Source organism: Balaenoptera musculus, chromosome 2 (genome assembly GCF_009873245.2).
Source record: "Balaenoptera musculus isolate JJ_BM4_2016_0621 chromosome 2, mBalMus1.pri.v3, whole genome shotgun sequence".
In the NCBI taxonomy this organism is placed as follows: domain Eukaryota; kingdom Metazoa; phylum Chordata; class Mammalia; order Artiodactyla; family Balaenopteridae; genus Balaenoptera; species Balaenoptera musculus.
Window position 1 is genome coordinate 56,338,878 of NC_045786.1, and position 23,702 is coordinate 56,362,579.

The following is a 23,702-nucleotide window of genomic DNA, read 5'->3' on the forward strand; positions in this document are numbered from 1 at the left end:
GGTGGGCGCAGACAGTGCGAGGCAGGCAGACGGGCAAAGGAAGGTTATTTAAGCAGCGTCTCCTGCAGTCCCGGAGGCAGGTGCCAAGGGGCACCTGGAAGAGCTACCGCGGGCGCGGGTACGCGAGCGAGGGGTGCCCCGCGCTCTCCCCGGAGTCCCACTCTCTGCTCGAGTGGTGGCCGCGAGCACGCACGCTCGGAGCCGGCCGGCAGGGCGGGGGCGAGGTGCGCGCACGTCCACGCGGGAAGGGGGCGGGGCGCGGCTGCGACCGGTGACGTCAGGGGGCGCGCGCGGCCGCGGGCGGAGCGGAGGGGCGCGAGGGGCGGAGCGGAGCGCGGGAGGAGGCGGGGGTGGAGAGGCCCCCGGACCGCGAGCGGCAGCTGGGGAGGGGGCCGCGGAGCCGGAGCGCGAGAAACAGCTGATCCGATTTTCCTTAAAGCGAGAGAAAATGGAAGTCGGGTAGCGGTGACTGAGGCGCTGCGGGCTGGCCGAGCGGAGCGGCACGGCGCGGCAGGTGAGACGGCGCTGGCCGCGGTGCTGCCGGCGGCGGTGGGGCCGGGGCCGCGGTCCCGGTAGGTGCGCGGTCAGTCCCAGCGCGGCGCCGGATGCCTCCGCGGCTTTGCGGCGGAGCAGGTGGGCGCAGAGACCGGGCAGCCCCTGTACCGGGCCGCGAGGGCGCGGGGGTCGCGGGCTCGGCGCGGGGTTCGCCGGCGCGTCTGCATTGCGGGCTCGTCTCTGGACCCCGCGGGCGCCGCGGCCACCGGCTCCGGCCCGGCGCGGGTCTCGGGGCAGGGCGCGGCGCTCTCGCTGGGTCGCTGACGGTGTCTCCTCCGGGCCCCTGAGCCATATGCACTGGAACGTGATGACGGGCGCGGGGACACCGGCCCCTCGGTCCGTGTGAGCGCGCCGGAGTCCCGGGGCGCCAGCGGACGCCCGGCCACGGCCCGGCAGCAGCTCGTGAGGCCGCCGGCCGGGTGCCCCAGCTGCGTGGGCCACCGCGGCCCGGTACGCTGCTCGCTCGTTCCACTGGGTCTGTCTGGACAGCGGGCGAACCGTTAATGCAATTTGGCTGTGAACCCGGAGGCCTTCCCTGGTATCTTCTCACTGGAGGGGGGGAGATCGCATCTGCTGTGCTCTAAGTGCTCCTTTAAATTCGGGAGATGTCAGTGATGTCATCATTAACAAAAACTTTCCTTCATTGGACACAACCACCCAAGTGCACCCTCCTCCCGTGCAGCTCTTGCAGTCTTTTGAGACTCTGCCACAAAATAGATTTCCCTCTGCTCTGTGAACTCGCCAGCCTTACACAGGTGAAAACGGTTTTTATTTTTATTTCTTGGCTTGAGAATGAATAGATTCGAGAGTGCCTGGAGGGAAACTTGTTAGATCCCCACGGATCTGGGAATCACTTCATCCACATCACAAGGATCCAGGGGAAAGTCATGCATGACACTTACGTGGTTATTGCCTGGCTTTATCTTTATGATTGAAAGTGAGCCATGAGATGAAAAATTTTAAAAGACATTATATTCGAGGTGGCAGATGATGTGTTCAGGAAAAGGTAGACAGCGTGGCCTAGATCTTCAAGGGCCTTGATTGCTTCAGGAAAATCTGCGGGTCTGCTTCCTCTCCATCACCTCCTCTCTCTGCCCCCCTACCCCCCAACTAGGATGGGCCTGGGAGCAGCTTGCCCTGGAGAAAGGGGTGACAGCTTCTCTGGGGCCCTCCCTGCCTTTCCTTTCCTTACTGTAGCAGCTGTGCGGCCCATCAGGTTGAAGGCCAGCTTAACATCTGAAGAGGGTTGAGAGTGCAGAGGCTGGGACCTACCTGTATGGCACACAAAGTTATGGGGAAATTTCTCCCCCTAAATTCGAGCAGCGTGCCAACCTTATTGTGTGTGTGAGTATTCCATTAGTGCTGACTGTGATGAGAACAGAAGTAAGCAAGTTCCCAAGACAGTCTGTATATCTACTTAAGCCTAGCATATCAAAAGGATATTCAGTAAGGGGCAAAAATATTGACATTCGTGTTTTTAATAATTAATGACTCTTCCTCATTGGTTCAAAGAAGCATGGCTTAAATTATTAGTGTGGTCATATTGGGTCTGTAAGGAATTTAATACCACAGGCCATGCAAAAGTTTGAGTCTGGTCAGGAAGATAAGCTTTCAAAAACCCTGGATTGGTGGGAAGAAAACGGGGAAACAGGGCTTCACCTTAGGCCTTGGCATTCAGGGTGGCAGTAGATGGAAACCATTGCATTATGGAGTCTTGCCTTGTGTGGGTCTCAGCCTGAGTCCTGCGTGGAGGCTCTCAGCCCTGGTGGAGGCCAGCACGAAAGTCACCAGAAAGCTGAACTGTCTGTTCTCCCGTTGTGGAGAAGGGGAGGGGCATGTCCCTCTGAAGCAGCCGTATGTGCATGGCCTGTCACCTCCTGAAGGTGCCAGATTTATTCACAGTGGCAAGGCTGCATGAGACAGGAAGGCTTGTAGTAGAGTTGTCTCCAAATGTGCATCTTTTCCTCTTTTCGGCGACTTTGCCCCTGCTGCATAACAGTTGCTACTTGACCTCTTAAGTCATTGCCGAGATTTTTTCTGTAATTGAATTAGCGTCAATCCTATGAAAATTGGTTTTTAAGGCTCTAAGCTATGAATTCTGGCCACATATCCTTTTCACTTGTAGACCTGTGAAAGTATTCATTATAGTGTTTTTGATTTAACTCACTGTAGTACTCGTGAAAATACAAATTCAAGTGTTCTCACTAAATCTTGAGATGGTAACCACTGATTTCCTAAAACATTTCAAAAACCCTTACTTTAAAGCCTCTTCATCCCCTTTTTATGGTTAGAACATCACATTTTCTGATTCTGGGAAGCCGAAATTGCCTTGGCTTTTCTTTTTGTTCCCTTTGGGTGTTAAGGTCATTTAATTCCTGTCTTAGGCCCAGAGAATAAAGGCTGAGTCAGCTCCCGAGGGGCCAGCAGGGGGCGTGCTAAATGCATCTTGGCCGTCCTCTACCTGAGCCACCTTGGGAAAGGATGAAGGATCCCCAAACTGCGGGTGTGTGCGTGTGTGCCCCGCGTCTCCGTGTGCCCATCCCCCAAGGAATGGACACTGAAGGAAGCACATGCTTTGAATAGCCAGAGGTTGTGGCTTCCAGAATGGGTCTCCCTCCGTGGGGCACAGAGATTGCTTTAATGGCTCCATGTCTTTGGAGAGTGATGGTTGGTCCTAGTCGGAGGATTCAGTGCCTCCTCAGACCACAGAAGGGAGAGTGTTGGCTTGGGGAGGAGCGACTTGGCCTCATGGAACTCCTGCCTACATCTTGGTCCTGGTGAGGGCGTGATGGTGCCAGCCAGGATAGCCAGTGGAAATGCCCACCATCCCCCAATAATGCTTTCTTTTGGGTTTCACAGCTACTGACTTAAACCCCGGGACTCTGTCAGTGGCACCTCCCAGGGGGTTTATTTGCCTGCCTTGCTAGGGTTATTGGCCTCAGGGTTTCTCTGATGGAGAAAAGCAAATGTTTAATCCCTCTGTGTGTCTTTACCTGAAGAAAATGAAAACGGGAGAAAAGAGGCAACTGTGCTTTTCACTTAAATGTGCTTAATCTGATTTTAAGTGTGTGCCATGTTATTCATCAGAAAGTTCCTAGTGAGTCTAGAGAGGCGAGCTCCTGCGGGGAGGGTTGTCTTGCCAAGGTGAGGGGGAGGTGTGTGTGTCCCAGGGCTTGGATGACCGTCAAGGGGTCTAGTTATGGTGTCCTCCCCAGGTTCCTTGTGGAGCCCAGATGCTGAAGGGAGAGATCACACCTTGAAGGGAATAAGTCTTCTACTAGACAACTGTCCAAATGCTATGACTGGATATTTCTTTATACTTCTTATTCTGTTGAAAATGCGTGTAAATCGAACTATTGATTTCAAAGGGGCAAATGGAAATTGTTTTCCAGCTTTGTGCCTCTCTTGGAGCACTTTAAATGGCTACAGGGGAAGTGCCACTCAATTAAAAGACAGGTGGTACCTGATCCTTTTGGAATCTGTCCATCCCTGAGGAGGAGCACAGAATATCCTACTCAGGGGGAATCCTGAGATCCATAGGCATTTGAAAGGAAGCAAAACATGCTGGTTCCTTTTTATGGTATATCTAATTTGAAAATATTTTACCCTTGAAACTTGGAAGCAGAGTTTCGTTTGCCCTTGGCAGACTGCTGCATCCCCCAAGCAGTCTGTGTGTCAGACCAAGACACAGATGTGACAGATGTGACAAAGCAGGCCAGGAAGGAACTGCCTTTTCTACTCTTTGGGGATGGAGTTCCTTACCATTCATAGTAACAAAATGGGTATATGGGTTGAAAACAAGTCTTTCAAATTCTGAAAATGAGAGAGAGGCTAATGCTGCTGTATTACCTGCCCATGTTGTCGAGGTGTGTTTAGCTGGCTGGTTTACACACAGTATCTCGTGGTGGGAGGGAGGGCTCTGGTAAAGACTGGGATTAAGAGGGAGTAGACCCTGCATTTCCTCCTGCATCGGCCACAGCCGGCCACCCTGGATGAGGCATGGTCCCGTCATGCTCTAGGCCACTCGTGAGAAAAGGAGAAAGTTAACCTCCCATGTCTCCAAGGCCTTATCTAGTAAAATTGCCGGATCCCACAGACCCCTAGTGCTTGCTATTAGATTTCTGCTATCCACCATCTCACGTTCTGAGAAGTCAAATGTACATTCATGCTAATGCAAGTTTTAAATACACCTCTCTTGCTTTAAGTAGATAAGTCTAAAGTAAACTCATTTTCTGGGTTTGAAAGATCTTGAGTTTCTCCTTGCAAGGAACTATTTTCTGTTTGAACTTAGTTTATTCTTCCATAGTTTTCCTTATAAGTGTGATGGATATTTGATGTCTGAGTGAATATGCATGCATAAGATGCAGTATTAACTTTTAGGAAATTGAAAAGGAGACCGCTGAAATTCATTTTCTTTTCTACTCGGTGTTTCATTCAATTGTTTTATTAGATCAGCAGAGTTTCACATGATGCTAGGGATGGGTGTGAACAGACCACCAACCCATACCTCTGTGAGATTCAGTTTCTCAGTTACTGAGGTGAGTTTAGGAGTGGATGTCCTGGTGCTGCCCCTGCCACCTTGAGCCTTGCTACCGCTGTGAAGACTCCAGCTTTGCTGCCCCTGGGGCTGACACACCCGTGATTTACCCAGATTATCTCTGTGGTTCCATTTTAGAATTGTCTATGACATGGGGCTCCCCTGGATATTTTTTAAAATATTTATTTATTTATTTATTTATGGTGTGCCGGGTCTTAGTTGCGGCACGCAGGATCCGTGTTGCGGCATGCAGGCTCTTTTTTAGTTGTGGCATGTGGTCTTCTTAGTTGCGGCATATGGACTCTTATTTGTGGCATGCCTGCAGGATCCCCAACCAGGGATCGAACCCGGGCCCCCTGCATTGGGAGCACAGAGTCTTATCCACTGGACCACCAGGGAAGTCCCCCTCCCCTGGATATTATAGGAAGCTTGGAGCTGCCCTGGCATGTCTGGACTGTGGAAGAGACCACACGATGGACTGTGTCCTAGGATGTGATGTGCCTCCTGCCCCGAAGCCCACCCCACATCCCAAGACTGAGTCAGTACCTATTCATATTGGGTGTCCAAAGACCACGTTCCATTCCATTTCCCCACAGTTACTGTAATGATTATTTGAAGCTTGGAGAATGTGTGTATTATTGAAATATGCGGCAACACATTTGCATGTGTAGTTTTTCATGCCTTTAAAAAAAATTGTTGAACGAGGTATGTATTGTTCACTTTTTATTTTTTTAAATTGAAGTATAGTTGATTTACAATGTGTTAATTACTGCTGTACAGCAAAGTGATTCAATTATACATATATATATGTATATATATACATTCTTTTTTTAATAGTCTTTTCCATTATGGTTTATCATAGGATATTGAATATAGTTCCGTGTGCTATACAGTAGAACCTTGTTGTTTATCCATTCTATATATAATAGTTTGCATCTGCTAACCCAACCTCCCACTTCATCCCTCCCCCAACCCTCCCCCTTGGCAACCACCAGCCTGTTCTCTATGTACGTGATTCCATTTCTGTTTCATAGATAGGTTCATTTGTGTCATATCTTAGATTCCATGTATAAGGGATAATCATATGGTATTTGTCTTTCTCTTTCTGACTTACTTCACTTAGTATGATAATCTCTAGTTGCACACTTTTTCTTTTTAAAATGTATTCATTGGAGTGTGTTTTACCAGTCTTTTAAATAATATCATGCTGTCTCTTGAAAGAATCATCCCTGAGCAGAAAAAAAAAATGGATGAGTTGCCAGCCAACTTGGACGGGGTGAACAGCTGTGTGACCCTGGGTGCAGTCCCAGGTGGCCTCCCAAGAGGAGAATCTCTGCTCTGGCTTCGCGTAGGTTTGCGGGGAGGAGCAGGTGAGAGAGGGTGCAGTGAGTCCCTCAATTCTAAAGAGATCAGTCGTTCCAATAAAAGGAACTGGAGGCAGAGTGTGCCCACGTCACTTACCACGAGCCCGTTTCTCTCCCTTAGTTTTCTCAATTGATGGATTTACAGTTTGCACTAGATTCAAGTCCTAGCTTCAGTGAACTTGCTTTAACTTTTTTTTGTTGAGGAAGGAGGCATGGGTAAGAAAGATGGAGGGCCTTCTTTGGCCTAGTGATTCTTGTTGTTTATCTGGAATTGTCAGCCAGTTCTGTTAAAACAGGCTGAAGGAAGTTCCTCCAAGTCAGAATAGATGCCAGACCTCCTGAGAATTGGGCTGCATCTCCTACCTCTTGGGTGCTGCTGGGCATGTGAATAGCAGGCCCCCCAGGGCTCATTGGATGGATCATTACAGAACACACTTTCTTACTCTTAGAGTTGATGAAAGATTAGTCTTTTAAATGGAAAACTAGGGGGTGAAGGAGAGGAAAGAGAAAAGGATTCCAAAGGTGGGGTCCTGCCAGTCCCATGTCAGTGAGGGTCAGTGACCATGGCCTGAGGCCCCGCCAGCATGGGCGGTCTTGGCATTTACCCTTGGGGGAGGTGTTGGCCGGCCTGGTGTCCGCACCACTCTCCCCACCCTGAGCGAACCCCCTGGCAGGGCCTGCTGCCGTGCTTGGAGCAGGTCTCTGGGCGGTGAGACCAAGGAGCATCCCTTGTCATCGGTGTTAAATGTGGTGCAGGGCAGAGAAGTCTCTGTGCCTCCTGAGGGATGACGCAGGCCCCACGGGAGGAAGTGGCTCTTTTGCAAGCCCCGTCACTTATTAGGTCACGTGAAAGCTCTGTGGCTGACTGTTTCACATGGTACCGTGTCTGCACAGTTATCGGTAGGCAAATTGAAAGGCTGCACTGGATCTCTTGGGAGCCTGTGCCCTGGACTTGCAGGGATGGGTTGCACTTCGTATCCACGTCTCTTGATTATTCCGTTTGTACAGTCTGTCTGGTCTGAGGTGCTGTGAACTGGGCCCTAAGGGCCCCCTAGTTGGAAGTAGCTGGAGGACTCCGGTTGTCAGGCCTGCCGTGTGCAGTCAGCCTCCATCTCCCCGGGGTCATCTGCCCTCACTGGCCGAGGCTGACAGCGTTTCCTAAGGTTTCTTCCACCCAAGTTCACTTACCCCATGAACAGTCTGGAGGGCACTGTGTTCAGAAATGCATTATCACATAGGGCTCGACGCGTAAGGCTTCTGGGGCTTGGGAGGGGTGATAACAGGCAAGAAATTCCACTGCTTCATGTTAGCGGTTTGTTAGAAGATGCTGTGTTGCTGCATTTAAATTAGGAGCTACTGTGGAGGTTGCAGACACCACAATGAAGCGAGTCACATGAATTTTTTTGGTTTCCCAGTGCATATAGAAGTTATGTTTACACCATCCTGTAGTCTATTAAGTGTGCAATAGCATTATGTCTACAAAATACATATACCTTAATTTAAAAATACTTTGTGGCTAAAAAATGCTAACCATTATCTGACAGGTATCTGCAGGGTTGCCACAAACCTTCAGGTTGTAAAAAATGCAGCATCTGCGAAGCGCAGTGAAGCAAAGTGCAATGAAAGGAAGTCTGCCTGTACTAGTCCGTGGGGTGACCAGAGGTCCAGGCGGGAAACGTGGCCGTGGCCATGGAGGAGTATGTGTGTGTGGCCCCTGCGGACTGAAGGCCGGGCTGGGCCTGCTGGGGGAGACTCCCAGCCTCTGGCCCAGGCCCCAACCTTGGGCACCTTTCTAGTCCTCTGTTTCACAGGTGAGGTGGAGACAGGTAGCTGCCTGACCTCTGATGTCTCATTCAAGTCCATGATTCTGTGCCCAGTAATTCCCTCCTTCTCTCCAAGTGCTGACTAATCAGGGGAAAGAAAGCCCCACTCATTGCTGGGAGAGAACAGCTAGGGGAAATTAGGCATCTCTTAAAAATATTTGTATCCATTTTTCAAGCTGAGGAGAATACAGAGCATTTTAAGAAGGATTTATAATTAGAAATGGATTGTGTGGTCAGCATCCCTCCTTCTGACCATGAGGCTGCGAGGAGAAGGCTGTGCTGTGGCCCCGTGTTCAGAACAGGCTCTCCACACGTGTTTGTGAAATGCAGTTCCTAGTCCTGTGGGAATTAAAATTAGAAATTTAATTATTCTTTCTAGAATTGTTTAGCTCCCATGAGTTCAAAAGTGTTATAGTTGAGAATGTGGCTCATGTCAGATCTGACACATTTTCAGACTTGAGCCCCCAGTTTGGCAGCGTGCAGAATAAAAAAAGCCTGCATTATTTACCGATTCACCGTGATGTGACACACCACAGAGTGTCCGTTCTCTGGGGAGGTGTAGTTTCACCTTCTCCGTATATGTGTCGCAGACACTGTATGCAGTCTTAGGGAATATTAGCTACATCTATTTGATAAGGCAAATGACTGTATTCCGGATTTTTAAAAACCCTCCTCCCCACCTCCCCTTTCCTTGTCTGGGGTTGCGGAGGGGCCTTGAAGAAAGAAGCAGTCTGCATCATCCATGCTTAGCCGGGGCATGGGACCCCTGGGGCTAATGCTTCCTCTAGGCCTCCCTCCGCACCCTGACGACAGTGCGGCCCACTCTGGCCCCCTGACCAGCACTGCCCTCCTGCTCCCTGCCACGCCTCTCTCCTGGGCTCGTCGCCCTGCTCTGGAGAGTCCTCAGGGGGCTGCTGGACCCCTCAGACCTCACCCCTGAGCAAGATCCCTTCCCACCTGCCTCCCTGTTATTTCAGTTTGGCGAGAGGATAAGATCTACCCGACTTCGCCTAACAGAGCAGAACCATGACGCCATGATGGACAGGTATTGAGTGGGAAAACGATCCTTTCTGGATAAAGTACTGCTAGGAAATTTTTTTCTTTTAAGTAACTAATTAACCTTCTCTGTCAATGTCCCCTCTTGGTGTTCTCTCTGCTGCAAAAGCTGCCCAAGAAGGAACCGAACCACTGTACACGTGATGATAAAAGTGGGGGTTCACGATTCAACACTGCTGCCTCGGCAGAACAGCCCTTTATGAGAATGGAAGGTCTGTGGTCCTTCCCCTCCCCACCCCACCAAGCTCTGGATGAGGCCAGGTGTGGGTCCCTAGAGGGAGGTGAGGGTGGGCATTACTGAGAACAGGCTTGCAATCATTGTTTACCCTCTGGGTAAGGCGATGCCCAGGGCACCAGAGAGAGGGAGAGTCTAGTGCTTGAGGGTGTGTTTGGAGCAGTCTGGAGACCCAGACCCCTCTTCCCCAACCCCAAAGTGTGCTTTCTTCCTGTCACACTCTTCCTAACAGGGAGGAAGAGAGAAGCAGAGACATTTTCCGAGCAGGAGGTCGTGTTGGCCATCCACTCCCCAGCGTGATGGAACAACCTGTCTAAATTCACAGAGCTGCCAAGCCTGCAGCACGGAAGACCAGGTTCCTCATGTTCTTCCCATCAGTTCATTGTGTTGTCCAAGAGACGGGCAGTGACATTTTGCCCCGAATTCCTGGTGGTATTCATGGACCAGTGGGCAAAGGCATGAGAAAGCACCTCTTACATGGACGTTTGGTCGCCCCAGCAACAGACCTTCCCCGAGGGTCCCGGGTGCTGGCCCAGGCTGAGCCTGAGTGACATAAGGAAAACTGGGGCGCTGCATGATCTCTGGGCAGCTACCAGGCTGGAGGGGAGTCCACATGTGAGGCATCATGTCGACGGAGCACAGCCAGGCAGGAGCCACGCTTCCTCCATAGTGGACAGGTGGGGTGGGGGCCTCCACGGCCCAGGCACATTCTCCAGGGAGGCAGAGCCCTTCACAAGTCCAGGCTGGGTTTCTTCATCTAGGTATGAGGCTGTACTTTGTAAATTAAGACTATACAAATGTAAGAAACTGTTTTGAGGTTTTTGTTGTTGTTGTTGTTGTTATTGTAGTTACTTTTCAGAAGCAAGAATAAAAACCTGGAGCAAATGTAGAAAGAGCCTAAGTCATTTGGAGACATGTAGAATTTGCATGAAGCTGTTAGGTGGTTCCCGGTGGTTCACAGAGGAGAATGGCCCCCAGAGGTTCGCTGCTAGCCCAGGAGGCTAGAGCTAGACTCGTGGGCTGTACGCAGGCAGGGCTCAGCCATGGTCAGGCTGTGGGACTTTTCGGAGGGACCCAGCAGGCCTGAGGCTGCGTGCCTATTCCCTGGGGCTGTGCCATATCCTCCCCACGGTGTTTCCAGGCACTTGGCCCAGGTTAGCCCATGAGTGTCTGCTGGATGGACCCCCACATTCAGGGCACTGAGTGGAGTGGGTCCAGGTCAGGCCCCTTCTCTGACCACCTGCTGGCCTTGCACTTGCTCTGGCCAGCCACTCCTGTGGGGTCCTGCATCCCCAACATGTTCTGCTTTCCAGAGAGTCCACAGGGGAGGTTGTAGGCACCCAAGTGCCTGCAGAGGAGCCCCTGAGTGCCCAGGCCAGTGGGGGGTGGGACACCGCCATCCCTGGGCCCCCTGGGGGCATGGGTGTGGGAGAGGCTGTGCTTTGGGGCCAGACACACTGTGTTCTGTTTCCATGGTGCTGCCTCCTGCTGTGAGTCCCTGACTGGGTCCAGTTGTCTCCCAGCCTCTGCGTCCCTGCAGGTGACAGCAGGTCCAGGGGTACCTGTTGGCTCTCTGCAGCTTCTCTCCAGGCTCCTCTCCCCTCAGGACGGAGCCCTAACCCACTGGGTGTTCATTCCTTTTCAGCAGGGTTGGGAAGAGACCTGCCCCATCGCTGGGGACCTTGGGGAGGTGTCTCACTGCCCTGAGCCTCCGTTCCCATGTCTGGAATGAGGGGGAGCCTCATTCCATTCACGGGGTTGTTGTGAGGACCACAGAGGCTGGTGGACAGGTGCTTGTGTTGAGATCAGAGAGAGGTCACCCTGGAAACAGAGACCCTGGAGACCCTCCGAGAGCTCCAGAGCAAGTCGCACCAGCACCATCTTCCTGAGTCTGTGGGATGTTCTGGGATACAGAACAGCCTGGAGCAGGAGAGGGCAGTCTGGACCCTTTGGACATTGATCGGAATTCACTGTGCATTTTCCTTTTTAGGGAGCAAACCAGAGGATACTTCAAACCTTTGTCCAGTGTGTGTCATCGATGTTCATTTTTTAATAGACTATTGATGAGTTTAATTGCTGTGTGGGGGGAGGGGGAGGGGAGGTAGGACAACCTGTTTGTCTGCACTTTGCTCTTGGTGTTTTGAGCATAAACCATTTGCTTTGGGGATACTTTTTGTAAAACACGTTCCATAAGAAATACTGAAATCTAGAAAGACAAAACTAATACAGAACTTGCCACATCCTGTCCCCAGCCCTACAGAAAGGCGGGAGGGCAGGTATTACTCCTTAGAAATAGGGGCATACTAGTTTTTGCCCTTTCTCCTTTGCTTATTCAATTTTCTTAAAAAATGAGATGGCCAGTTTGTGCACAGGCTAACAGAATTCAAGTAAAACAAGAGTATATAGTAAAATGTGAGTCATTTTCTTACGCCAGGCCCAGTCCCTCTCTCAAGAGGCCCTGCTGTTAATTGCTCCTCTGTACCTTTCTAGAAATATTCTGTGGATGCCCAAGGATGTATCTTTTCTTTTTTCATGTTTAAACACATAGGAGCATACAGTGTCCATTGTTCTCCAGTTTCCTTTATTCTCACTTAATCATGTTGGAGATTATTACATTTTTTAGACTGTCGTATGTGCTATTTAAAATAAAATGTACTCCATTGTATATATGTGCCACATCTTCTTTATCCATTCATCTGTCGATGGACACTTAGGTTGCTTCCATGTCCTGGCTACTGTAAATAGAGCTGCAATGAACATTTTGCTACATGACTCTTTTTGAGTTATGGTTTTCTGAGGGTATATGCCCAGTAGTGGGATTGCTGTGTCGTATGGTAGTTCTATTTTTAGTTTTTTAAGGAACCTCCATAGTGTTCTCCATAGTGGCTCTATCAATTTACATTCCCACCAACAGTGCAAGAGGGTTCCCTTTTCTCCACACCCTCTCCAGCATTTATTGTTTGTAGATTTTTTGATGATGGCCATTCTGACCAGTGTGAGATGATATCTCATTGTAGTTTTGATTTGCATTTCTCTAATGATTAATGATGTTGAGCATTCTTTCAGGTGTTTGTTGGCAATCTGTATATCTTCTTTGGAGAAATGTCTATTTAGGTCTTCTGCCCATTTTTGGATTGGGATGTTTGTTTTTTTGATATTGAGCTGGAATATTACTCAGCCATAAAAAGAAATGAAATTGAGTTATTTGTAGTGAGGTGGATGGACCTTGAGTCTGTCATACAGAATGAAGTAAGTCAGAAAGAGAAAAACAAATACCATATGCTAACACATATATATGGAATCTAAAAAAAAAAAAAAGTGGTCATGAAGAACCTAGGGGCAAGACAGGAATAAAGACACAGACCTACTAGAGAATGGACTTGAGGATACGGGGCGGGGGAAGGGTAAGCTGGGACAAAGTGAGAGAGTGGCATGGACATATATGCACTACCAAACGTAAAATAGATAGCTAGCGGGAAGCAGCCGCATAGCACAGGGAGATCAGCTTGGTGCTCTGTGACCACCTAGAGGGGTGGGATTGGGAGGGTGGGAGGGAGGGAGACGCAAGAGGGAAGAGATATGGGGACATATGTATATGTATAACTGATTCACTTTGTTATAAAGCAGAAACTAACACGCCATTGTAAAGAAATTATACTCCAATAAAGATGTTAAAAAATAAATAAATAAAATAAAATGTACTCATTTAAATTTTATTTAATTTAATAATGAAGGATTTGCTGAATTTAAGCTTAGTGTCTTCTATCTTGGAGTTCCCAGCATGTTTCTTCCCTGGGCTGGGTGGGCCAGCCAGTGGTAACCATAGTCCCAGAGTACGTAGTGGCCGGCCCCTCCCAGATGGCAGTTCCTGCAGTAGGGCTGGCCCATGAGCAGGAAGTAGTGTCCCTCTGTCCACTCCCTGCCATGTGGGTTAGGCAGGTGCTCAGGAGGAAGGATTGACTGGGGAGAAGCTATAGTCTCCATTCAATCCCTGTAAAGTTAGGAGGAAACTATGAAATATGTTTGCCAGCTGCGTTGAGTGATATCAGTTCAGTTTTGCTTTGAAAACTGCTTTGAAAACATGCTTTGAAAGATGACTAAAGTGCATGCCCACCCTTCTTTCCCCCACCCTCCCATTCCTCCTGTCTTGTTGTTTATGTCACCATTGCTTACATGGTCTAGACACATACTATTTGCCCTCTCGTAAGTAACCTCATTTTCCACAGTTACATGGTCTTTGTGCTACATTTAGATGGATTCCAGGATCACACAGTACTGGTCCTTTATCTGTAATTTTAGAGGAATTCTCAAGGCCTTTCTTTCAATTCCTATTTCAGTTGTTGCAGTTCATGATAGAGTTTTTTGGTCATGATCCCCTGCTCTCCTCTCAAATGGCTCATGCCTCCCAGTGGAGAATTTTTGCAAGCTTCAAAATATCTCTTGCCTGAGTATAAAACTCTTGAGTCGCACTCTTTTCCTTTAAAACTTTATAGAAATATTTCTGTCTTTTAGCATTGAGCATGATTGTGAAGATATTTGAGCTCAGCCTGTGTTCTGCCTGGATGTTCATATGATTCTTTTGATTCAGTAACTTCTCCAGCCTGTTTCTGTATGCTCATCTTCTGTATCACTTTCTTTTAAACCGAACACAATATACCCTATCATCTGACAGAGACAAGTCACTTTATCTATGTAGCATTTCTTCTGGGTCTTATATCTGTCATCTCTTTGATAAACTTGATATTTCACATCCTTTGCCATTTCATTTGCTTGTGTCTTTGTTTGGTTGATTGTGTTTATTCTATTTTTTAATGGCTTATAATGTGGTCATCATCCCTAGCCCATTTATTTTCTTTTTCTCCCTTTCTTTCCCAAGCTCTTCTTCTCCTTCTGTTGGTTTATAATCTCTTCTTTGATTTTTAAAAATCTTTTTAGGAGAGTGTGGTAGGCAGAATAAAGGCCCCTCAAAGATATCAGTATCCCGATGTCCAGAACCTGTGAATATGTTGGGAGAATTGGAATTGAAAAAAGTAAAATTGAATATGGAGTGAAGGTTGCCAACCAGCTGACCTCGAATAGAGGGATTATCCTGGGTTATCCTGAGTGGACCCAGTGTAATCAGAGGGTCCATGAAAGTGGAAGAGGGAGGACCAGAGAGGCATCAGCACGAGAAAGACTGGTACTGATGTTGTTGGCAGCAGGAAGCCATGAGCCAATGCATGTGTGTGGCCTCCAGACTGGACATGGCAAGGAAAAAGGGGCTTCCTGCGGTGGCTGGAATCATGACTCCCGAAGACGTTCATGTCCCAATCCCCAGAACCTGGGAATATGTTATTTTATATGGAAAAGGAGACTTTGCAGATGTAATTAAGTTAAGAATCTTGAGATGGGGAGATTGGCCTGAATTATCCATTGTGGGCCTGATGTAACCCCAAGGGAGGCAGGAGGGGCAAAGTCAAGAGCAGACCTGACGCTGGAAGCAGAGGTCGGGGGATGCGGTTCCTGGAAGGGGACCACTGGCCGAGGAACGAGAGCAGCCCCTAGAAACTGTAAAAGGCAGGGGCACATTCCCCCCAGAGCCTCCAGAAGAAACACCATCCTGCAATACTTTGGTTTTAGCCCAGTGAGACCCATTTCAGAGGTCTAACCTCTAGAACTGTAGGATGATACATTTCTCTTGTTTTAAGCCACCACGTTTGTTGTGATTTGTTGCAGTAATAATAGGAAGCTTACAGAGACTTAAAAAGCTCTTCTCCTATTTCCTTATGAGGCTTTCCTCTGGGTCTGCACGTGCTTACCCTCCTCCCCCACCCTATTTCTGTGCCTGATTCCAGAGCTAGTTACTTGGTGACTTTAGTCAGTTCTTTGTTGAAGAATAGGATGGGGGTGCACTTCATTTCAAGGTTGTGATCTGTAATACACTCTCTCCGAATACATGTCCTTTGCCCAGCCGGAGGGCTGCATTCCCCAGATCTTCATGTATAAATTGGGCGTTGCTCCTAGCAGGTCTTTGTGCTTCTATCCTGCATTTGCTGCCTGTCTCTCTCTGTGTATGAGACCAAGTCCACAGGCCACGGTCTACTCAGTGGCCCTGCTCCCATGTCTATGTGATCCTTTGCAAGCAGCCATCTCAAGGTCTGTATCTCTTCAGGGGTCAGGAGGGGGGCTCTGGCTTGCTGTGTCCATTCCTGATTCCATTGGTCCGGTCCACCCAGGGATTTGTGCTCTCTGCTAGTGTCTGGCTTCCTGATTTGTTGAAAGTGGAATATATTTCCTTTTCTAGTTCTCTCTCTCCGTTTTCATTGTTTTGGGGGCTTTCAAAGAAAGTGTGGAGGAGTAAGCCATTCCCTGGAAACTGCTGTCTGGTGGATGGTGGTGTAGATGCCTAGGGATCTTGCTTATAATCTTTGGAGAGCTCCTTGTGCTTTGAGAGAGAGAAATGGGGTCGCCTTTTCTCTTGGGGGCTGGGCATTGTTTAGCACTTGTGACTTTGTGGTTCCTTTTCTAAGAAGAGCTTTTGTTTTACTCCAGAACACTTTTTCATAAAAGCCCTTCGTTTAGATAAGACAAGCTATTGTAGAAAGATCTGGCCTTTCTGAGGGCCCCCAGGCCTCCCCTGCTAGCAGCCTGGGGGAAGGAGGCAGACAAGTGCCACACTGGATATCTGACCCAAGCCTCCCTTACCTCTGAGGCCTGATCCCGCCCCTGCCACGCCCCAGCAGCCTTGGACTCACTGCCTGTATCTCAGAAATCTATGTGGCCTTTTAGACGTTAATCAATAAAGCCTTGAATGAACACTTGCTGCTTTAATCACTAATGAATATTACATTAATGCTGTAATCCATAAACAGTAGAATAGCCTCCAGTGATTGCCATGTGTTTTTCCGACATTATCTGGTTTAAATTTCACAGCCATCCTGTGAGACGGGTGTCACCTTTCATCCCCACTTGGCCGCTGAGCCGGGCTGGGGGCACCTGGAATGCTATTTGTCTGTCTTATGAAGCACAAGCCGCCTTCACAGTTGACCTGTTCTGTGCCAGGAGGTGTGCACGCACTTTGTTGGGCTGAGTTGAAGCTTATGAACTTTTTGCATTCTTTTACAGGTTCTTTGTGTGCGTAAATCTGTTGGCTCCAAATATGTTTGGAACAGCTTACTTGGGAGTAATCTAAGATATGTTCGTTTTAAATATTCAATTTTAAATAGTTGTGTGTTAATAGCCCTTAGTTTTGCAGTGTTTTTCTGTCTTTTAAAAGCCATGGCAACTTAAAAGTAGGAAGCCCTAGATCCTGAGGAATGAGAGTTCGTGAGGATTTTGCCCCAGCCAGACCTACTCTGGGCTGCCCTATGCGCACAGAGGCCCTCCAGCTTGTTGCCCCTGGGGTGCCTGCCAGCCAAGCAGCGTACAAGGAGGGGAATGCCCATGCTCACGTCTTCAGTTGCTGGGAGAGAAATCCACCAGGCACTAAAAAGATAGTAAACTGGAGTCTTTAAATATTTTTCTTTTTCTCTGCCTGCCTTCCGGTTTGTAGGGTCCACAGGGTTGTGAGTCATGGGGATGAGTAGCTGGTGGACCACGGCTTCAGAGAGGCCAGCAGGGCCAAGCCCTGCATCCCTGTAGACAGAAGGTCAGCAGCACTCAAGAATCAGGTGAAATGATCACTGTGCTGTCGCCAATGTGGAGGAAGGACAAAATGTACCTGATACTTGAGAAGGACCACATCCCGGGGTCACCTGTACAACCAGAATGTGTGAGACCTCGGGGAACGTAGCCTTGTAGTCTTCCTGAAGCTTCTTTGGACACCTGGGAAGATGAGAGAATGAGCTATCCTTTTGCCTGCTCCTCTGGGCCTCCCCCAGGGATGATTCATGCTGGGATCAGTTCCATGACATTAGCTTTTAGCTCTCCAAAGATTGCCTATTACCACTTCCCTCTCTTCCTTCCTCTCTCAGTTTGTCATTTATTGGTCCTTTTTGTTCCATCATTCTGATTTTTCAGCAATTCTCTTGCATTATGCCTTCATCTAAGGGCTTTCCTCAGTGCTGCCTTCCACTTGGCTAATCTGCTCTCTGCCCAACCCACATCAAACCCACTGTAAAGACCAGCCACTTGGTTTTTGGTTTCTGTGATTCTGTTGCTCATTTCCATAAATTCTCTTAATTTCCCATATCCTTGGTCTTTTTAAAAGGTATCATATTGTTTACTTAGGGTTTTGGTCACTTTAAGAAGTGCTTGAATCCATCATTTAAAACAGTATGTTATGGTCTCTGAATCATAATTTGTTACCTGAACTTCTTGGTGGTGGTGAGTTGGGGGTTTTTGTCTGATGTTACTGTTTGCTGGGTCTGCTGGCCCTGTTCTTGGGGAGTCGCTTCTTCTTGTGTTTCCTCACTTGATTGCAGCCTCTTCTTTGCTTGGCATTAGGGTGGGTGCATCTGGCCAGTGAGATTGTATTTGCTTCTGTCAGGTCTCCAGGGGGCTGTGAGTCCAGGGTCACCTTGCGTGTCAGCTCCTCGGGTTGGTGGTTTTGGAGACGGTGGCTGTCTGAGCTGAGTGCCCTCTGAGCCTTTGCCCTTCATCGGTTTGTCATGCAACCTACAGTGAGGGCTGTGGAAGTACTTTGTATGTGGCAGGGATGCAGTGGGTGAGGCGTCAGGACAGGACTGGTCACAAGACACAGATCCTGTTCACCTGTTGAATGGGTGGCTCACTCTGAAGTTGGGACCAGCTTGGAGAGTGGAACCACTAAAGGACAGGGCAATGGCCAGTACGTTTGTGTGCCGAGGCTTGGGAATGCCTGGTGAGCGGTTTCCTGAGAGTGCCCTGTGGTGGCTAGAGCAATGTTGGCCCCCATCGGCGGGCTCTGTCTGCTGTACAGAGGCAAAGGACTGGCAGGCCTTTCTCAACTGAGCCTGCTGCATTTTCTGGAAGCTTCTTTGCTTCTTTTTATCATATCAACATGATCAAATGCAAAGCATTGGGTGTAGAAGAGCACAAGATACCTCAGGAATCAGTGCTGAGTCAGTGCAGAGAAAGGAGGAAGGCAGTCCATACACTGATGGCTGGAGTATTCTTGAGCCTGTTATGTGGATGTTATCTGAGGTTTTAACTATAGAAAACTTAAAAAAACAAAAAGCACAAAGCATTTTAGAGTATTGCCTAGAGCTGGGGAACCATTACTTGAAGTTCAGGGTTAGACACTCCCCCCAGGCAGACTGGTCCACCCCCGCCCCCTTGTCCCAGGTGCACCACATGGCTCTCTTGGCACATCTTGGTTGCTGGCTCCCCTGCCCTTCCCTGGATGCAGAGCCCTCCCTTCCAGTGCCAACCCCTGCCTCTCCTATGATGCCTTTTACGGTTTCCTCGCTCACAGCACCTGTGAACTGTGCCCTACATCACAGAATGTGTGCTCTCCCAGGAGCTCCCAAAAGGCGGGCTGCCAGCCTTCGTGTGTTAGTGCATCTCACCCACGGGATGCCTCCTCATGGTGACCATGCTTTTCATGGTCATGACATTTGAAGAGCTCTTTAGATTTCCAAAAGAAGGGACTTAGCTGTGTTGCAAGCCCTTGCACTGTTAGTTCCCCCATAAAGCCTTGCAGTACCTCCCCCACACACAAACACATATTAGATTTGGGAGCCTGAGGTCATTTTGTTGCTTCCCTGGAGTGTAGCACTCATTACCACGTCACTGTGACCTGGGGTCTTCACAAGTAGCCTCCTTCTCCTGGTCGTAAAGGGTGGGACCATCATTTGTTGTACTCAGTGGAGGAGAGCACCCATCGTGCTCTGACATGTTCTTGCATGCTTCATTCATTTCCATCGTATGCTCAGTGGTGGGCAAGTGTGTGCCACCGTCCTGCTCTGGACACTGTTCTGCTGTGCGTTGGGAACGAGGCAGCACTGTCTCGGGAGCCCAAGTCTCCGATCACCTGTACAGTCGGCCCTCTGTATCCTCAGGTTTGGCATTCATGCATGTAACCAACCACAATCAATGATGTTGTAAGAAATATTCCAGAAAGTTCCAAAACGCAAAACTTGAATTAATTGTACTCTGGCAGCTATTTACATAGCATTTACATTGTATTAGGTATTATAAGTAATCTAAGGATGATATAAAGAATAGGGGAGGATGTGCAGTGAGTTATTTGCAAATATGACACCATTTTATATAAGGGACTTGAGCATCTGTGGATTTTGGTATCCTCAGGAGTCCTGGAACCAACCTTCCATGGATACTGAGGGGTAACTGTATTTACTCCTGGAAGGTTTAAAGTGGTCGTGCATTTATGTAAAATGTCCCCAGGTGTCCCTGTTACATCTTGAACTTCCTCTGTAGTCTGACCACCTCTGCTGCCCTGACACACACGGCTCGTTCAGTGCAGCCTGGTCCATCCGGAAGGGTTGGCAGACCTGCTGGGCACCCCGCTTCCTCATCGTAGCTTGGCAGGAGGGCAGGGAGGGCTCTGCAGTGTCCCCTCCAGGCCAGGAGCGGTGGGGCGACCCTCGGCATTTTATTGACTCCGTTTCTGCATTTAATTTTTTGCAAAATTGTGCTGCCCTTGGCTTTGTGTCATCTCATTCATTCAACAGACATTGTGTCTAAAGACTTGCTTTCTCCCAAAAGTAACAAATACCTTTGGAAAAATACCCACTGGAGAAGAAGTAATCATGTGCAAAGAATTTTTCCTCTGGTTTTGTTTTCCTCTTCACTTGGCATTATTTCTTGAGCCTTTTCCACATTAGTAAATAGCCTTAAACTGAGGTCCCCACGGCTACGTGACACTGCATGGGCTGAGCGTGCTGTAGTCGGTGAACGATAACGGATCGATCGTGGGCTCCTGAGGGCTGGGTGCGTGGCCCTGCAGGGGACATGCTCCAGGTCAGATGATGGGTCATCCAGCACAGCGTGGCAGGTCACCACACACACGAACAGGTGGCCTGTTCCTGTTCCTGATGCCGCTGCCAGAGCCCTCCTTTTAGTCCTGTTCTTCTGGTTTTCAGGGGGCCACCTGGGTGATTTTACTCTGGTCTCTTTCACACACGATCATACCAGCTTTCTGAGCTTAGTTGGTAACAGTGTACCCAAGGAGTTTATGATTCCACATCCTTCCTCCACGGGCCTCCACCAAAGGAAGTTAAAGGACAGTCTGGGCCATAGACAGAATAGCAGCTGCCCACAGCCCAGTGGGACGAGCTCAGCACCGGGAGAGGTTGTGTGGCTCAGATTCCAGAGATCAGGATTCTTGGGGATTTGAATTGGGGAATATGGAAGAAGTCAGGCACCTGGGAATGACAGGAGAGACCCAGAAGGCAGGAGCTGGAGAGAGGCCGCAGGGACTGCGACCAACAGTGGGTGGGCCTCTGGGAGAGTGGACAGGAGCAGCAGGGCTGTAGGGGCAGGAGGCCGGAGACCCAGTCCTGCAGGAGGTAGAGCCCGCACCAGTGGAGAGGAGCCGAAGGGAGCAGCCTGGATCCCACACCCCTGGGGCTGCGGCCCTGACAGCTGCCTCCCGAGCAGCCCCAGGACTGTGCGCCCAGCTGTGTGCTGGAGCCCCCGGGCTCCTCCACCTTCCCCCTCCTCCTTCTCCTCGTCCTCTTCCCCCTCCTCCTCCCCCTCTTCTTCCTCCCCCTCCTCCTCCTCCCCTTCCTCCCCTCCCCGTCTCACTCGTCCTCCCTCTCATCCTCCCCCTCCTCTTCCCCTTCCTCCCCCTCCTCTTCTCCCTCCTCCTCCCCTCCCTCCTCCTCCCCTCCCTCCTCCTCCCCGCCCTCCTCCTCCCCCTCCTCTTCCCCCTCCTCCTCCTCCTCTTCTCCCTCCTCCTCCCCTCCCTCCTCCTCCTCCTCCGGGGGGGAGATCCACCAGTGCCCCAAAGGTCTGCTGGCCTCTATCGCTGCACTCAGAGCACTGGCCTCTCTGCCCCTATGCAGGCCCTTTCTCACTGTGTGTAGGACCAGGTTAGAGCCTGGGGTCCTGACACATCAGTGTGGAGGGATAGGAGGTGCCGTAAGGGAAGAGGTGTCTCCAGAGATGCTAGGAGGGGCCTGGTGGGAAGAGCACTGGACAGTCGAGGACTCCCAGGCAGGCCACATCCCTCACAGTGGGTGTTTGCCCAAGGTCTCAGGATTTGTAATAGGTGCCAGGCGTGGTTATCCTGCTAAACTGGCTCCCCTGTCCCCCCTGGGGCATGTCGTGTGGTCAGAGCCAGCGTGCAGCCAGCTTCACGAGGGCAAAGGATCGGGAAGGTGGCTGATTTCGCGGGTGCACACACATTCACCTGCCTGCTGGAAAGCTGGGGCTGAGCATGGGCAGGAGAACGGAACGGAGCCCCAGGCCTCGTGCCGCTCAGCGACCTCTCCTGTTCACCTCCCTCGAGAGAGAGGCCCAGGGTGGGACAAGGTGTGTGCACATGTCAGGGCTCAGGGGTACGCTGTCCAGGGCAGGTGAGGGGATGCCCAGGGCCCTGTGCCATGGGGAAGGCTGACATATCAAAGGATCCTGCTTTGTAAGATTACTATTATGATTGTAAAACAAGCAGTAAGATGGGGACAGGCAGGTGTTTGGATGGCAAGGAGCCACCATATCTGTGGGATCTCTCGGGAGCCCAGCACTGAGGAGCAGCCTCCTGCAGGCTATGCAGGGGAGACTGGATGCCTGGCTCGCTGCAGGGAAGCAGGGTCTCCGGGCTCCCATGTGTGCCGCGCGGTAAGTGGTGACCTCGCCTCTGGCTCACGGGGACAGTGAGGCCACGGATGGCGCCCTGGTTGGTGAGCAGGGCCCAAGTGTACCTGCAGGACGTGTGTAAGTGCCGTGCCCACAGAGCAGGGCAGACCTTGCCTCAGTCCTCCTTCCGTGGGGCCCACCTGTCTACCTGGTACTAGCTCTTACCCTTGTGCAAGGTTGGGAGGGTTTAATTTGGAATTTAATATTTCTTACTTAACAAAACAAAGTTTCTATATGAATCCTTAACCTTTGGGGGGACCCTCTATGGTCTGTGGAATCAGATGTTCTGAGAGCCCCTGGGCTGTGTGTCAGGACCTGGGGGAGACAGGCAGATGCAGCTGTGTCAGGGGGCTGTGGAACTGTTTGTGATTCTTGGTTTCCTTTTCTGTTGCATTTTGTGCCATGGTGTGGGTGGCTGGGCCACCAGGGCAGCCTCTGCCTGCGGGGTCCAGAGAAGCAGAGGCTGTGGAGGAGGCAACAGTGGGACCATCCCCCCACCCCCGTCCTCATGGCCCTGGCTCAGGGTCCGAGGGTAGAGGAAAGCTCAGGTCCTCTGGGAGGTTGTGAAAGATGTTTCCAGACGATGAAGAGGTGATGAAGGGTCATTGTCCTGCCCTGGTTTTCAGATTTCCCATCACAGTGAGTGTGTCCTTGGAGGTTTTGCTGGACCTCACAGAGAGGATTTGATTTGAAAGCTCCAGGGTGTATCCCACTCACCGGCCTGGCAGGGCGGTCCTCACACAGGCCATGTGTTAGCTGGAGCCTCCGTGACTCCGGGGCATCCCAGGTCATCGAAGGCACTTTGGTGTGAGCTCAGAGCCCACCCCGCACAGGATGGAGGTGGTTCCTGGGCTGCACATTGATTGTGACAGGCTGGCCCTGCTAGTCCTTAAACTATTTTGTTTGAGTCATAAGACAGAAATAAATAAATAAACAGGCCAAAAAGGATTACTGTGACACAGCCAGGGTTTGTGCGTAGTCATCAAGCCCAGCAAGGGCCCATCTGCGATGCTGCTGCAGATGTTCGCAGGAAATGTGACCATTGCCTGCTGTGAACCTGTCAAGTGGACATGGTACCCACTTTCATTTTAAGTTGTAAATTTTTTTTCATATTCTTTTCCATTATGGTTTGTTACAGCATATTGAATATAATTCCCTGTGCTGTACAGTAGGACCTTGTTGTTTATTTTATATATAATAGTGTGTATCTGTTAATCCCAAACTCCTAATTTATCTCTCCCCTGCCCCTTTCCCCTTTGGTAAACATAGGTTTGTTTTCTATGTCTGTGAGTCTGTTTCTGTTTTGTAGCTGAGTTAATTTGTATCATATTTTAGATTCCACATATAAGTGATAGCATATGGTGTTTGTCTTTGTCTGACTCTTAAGTTGTAAATTTTTAAAGGAAGAGCTG

At 49.9% G+C, this 23,702-nt stretch overlaps 1 protein-coding gene across 1 annotated transcript in view; it reads left to right on the plus strand.

The window, feature by feature from the left end:
• The first annotated feature begins 445 nt into the window (after nucleotides 1-445).
• The window catches only part of LOC118889320 (OTU domain-containing protein 7A), a 382,992-nt gene continuing 359,735 nt past the window's right edge, over nucleotides 446-23,702 (plus strand). Inside the window, exon 1 of the mRNA XM_036841170.1 lies at nucleotides 446-514. The gene's annotated coding sequence lies outside the window, so the exon portion shown is untranslated. The remainder of the gene's footprint in view (nucleotides 515-23,702) is intronic.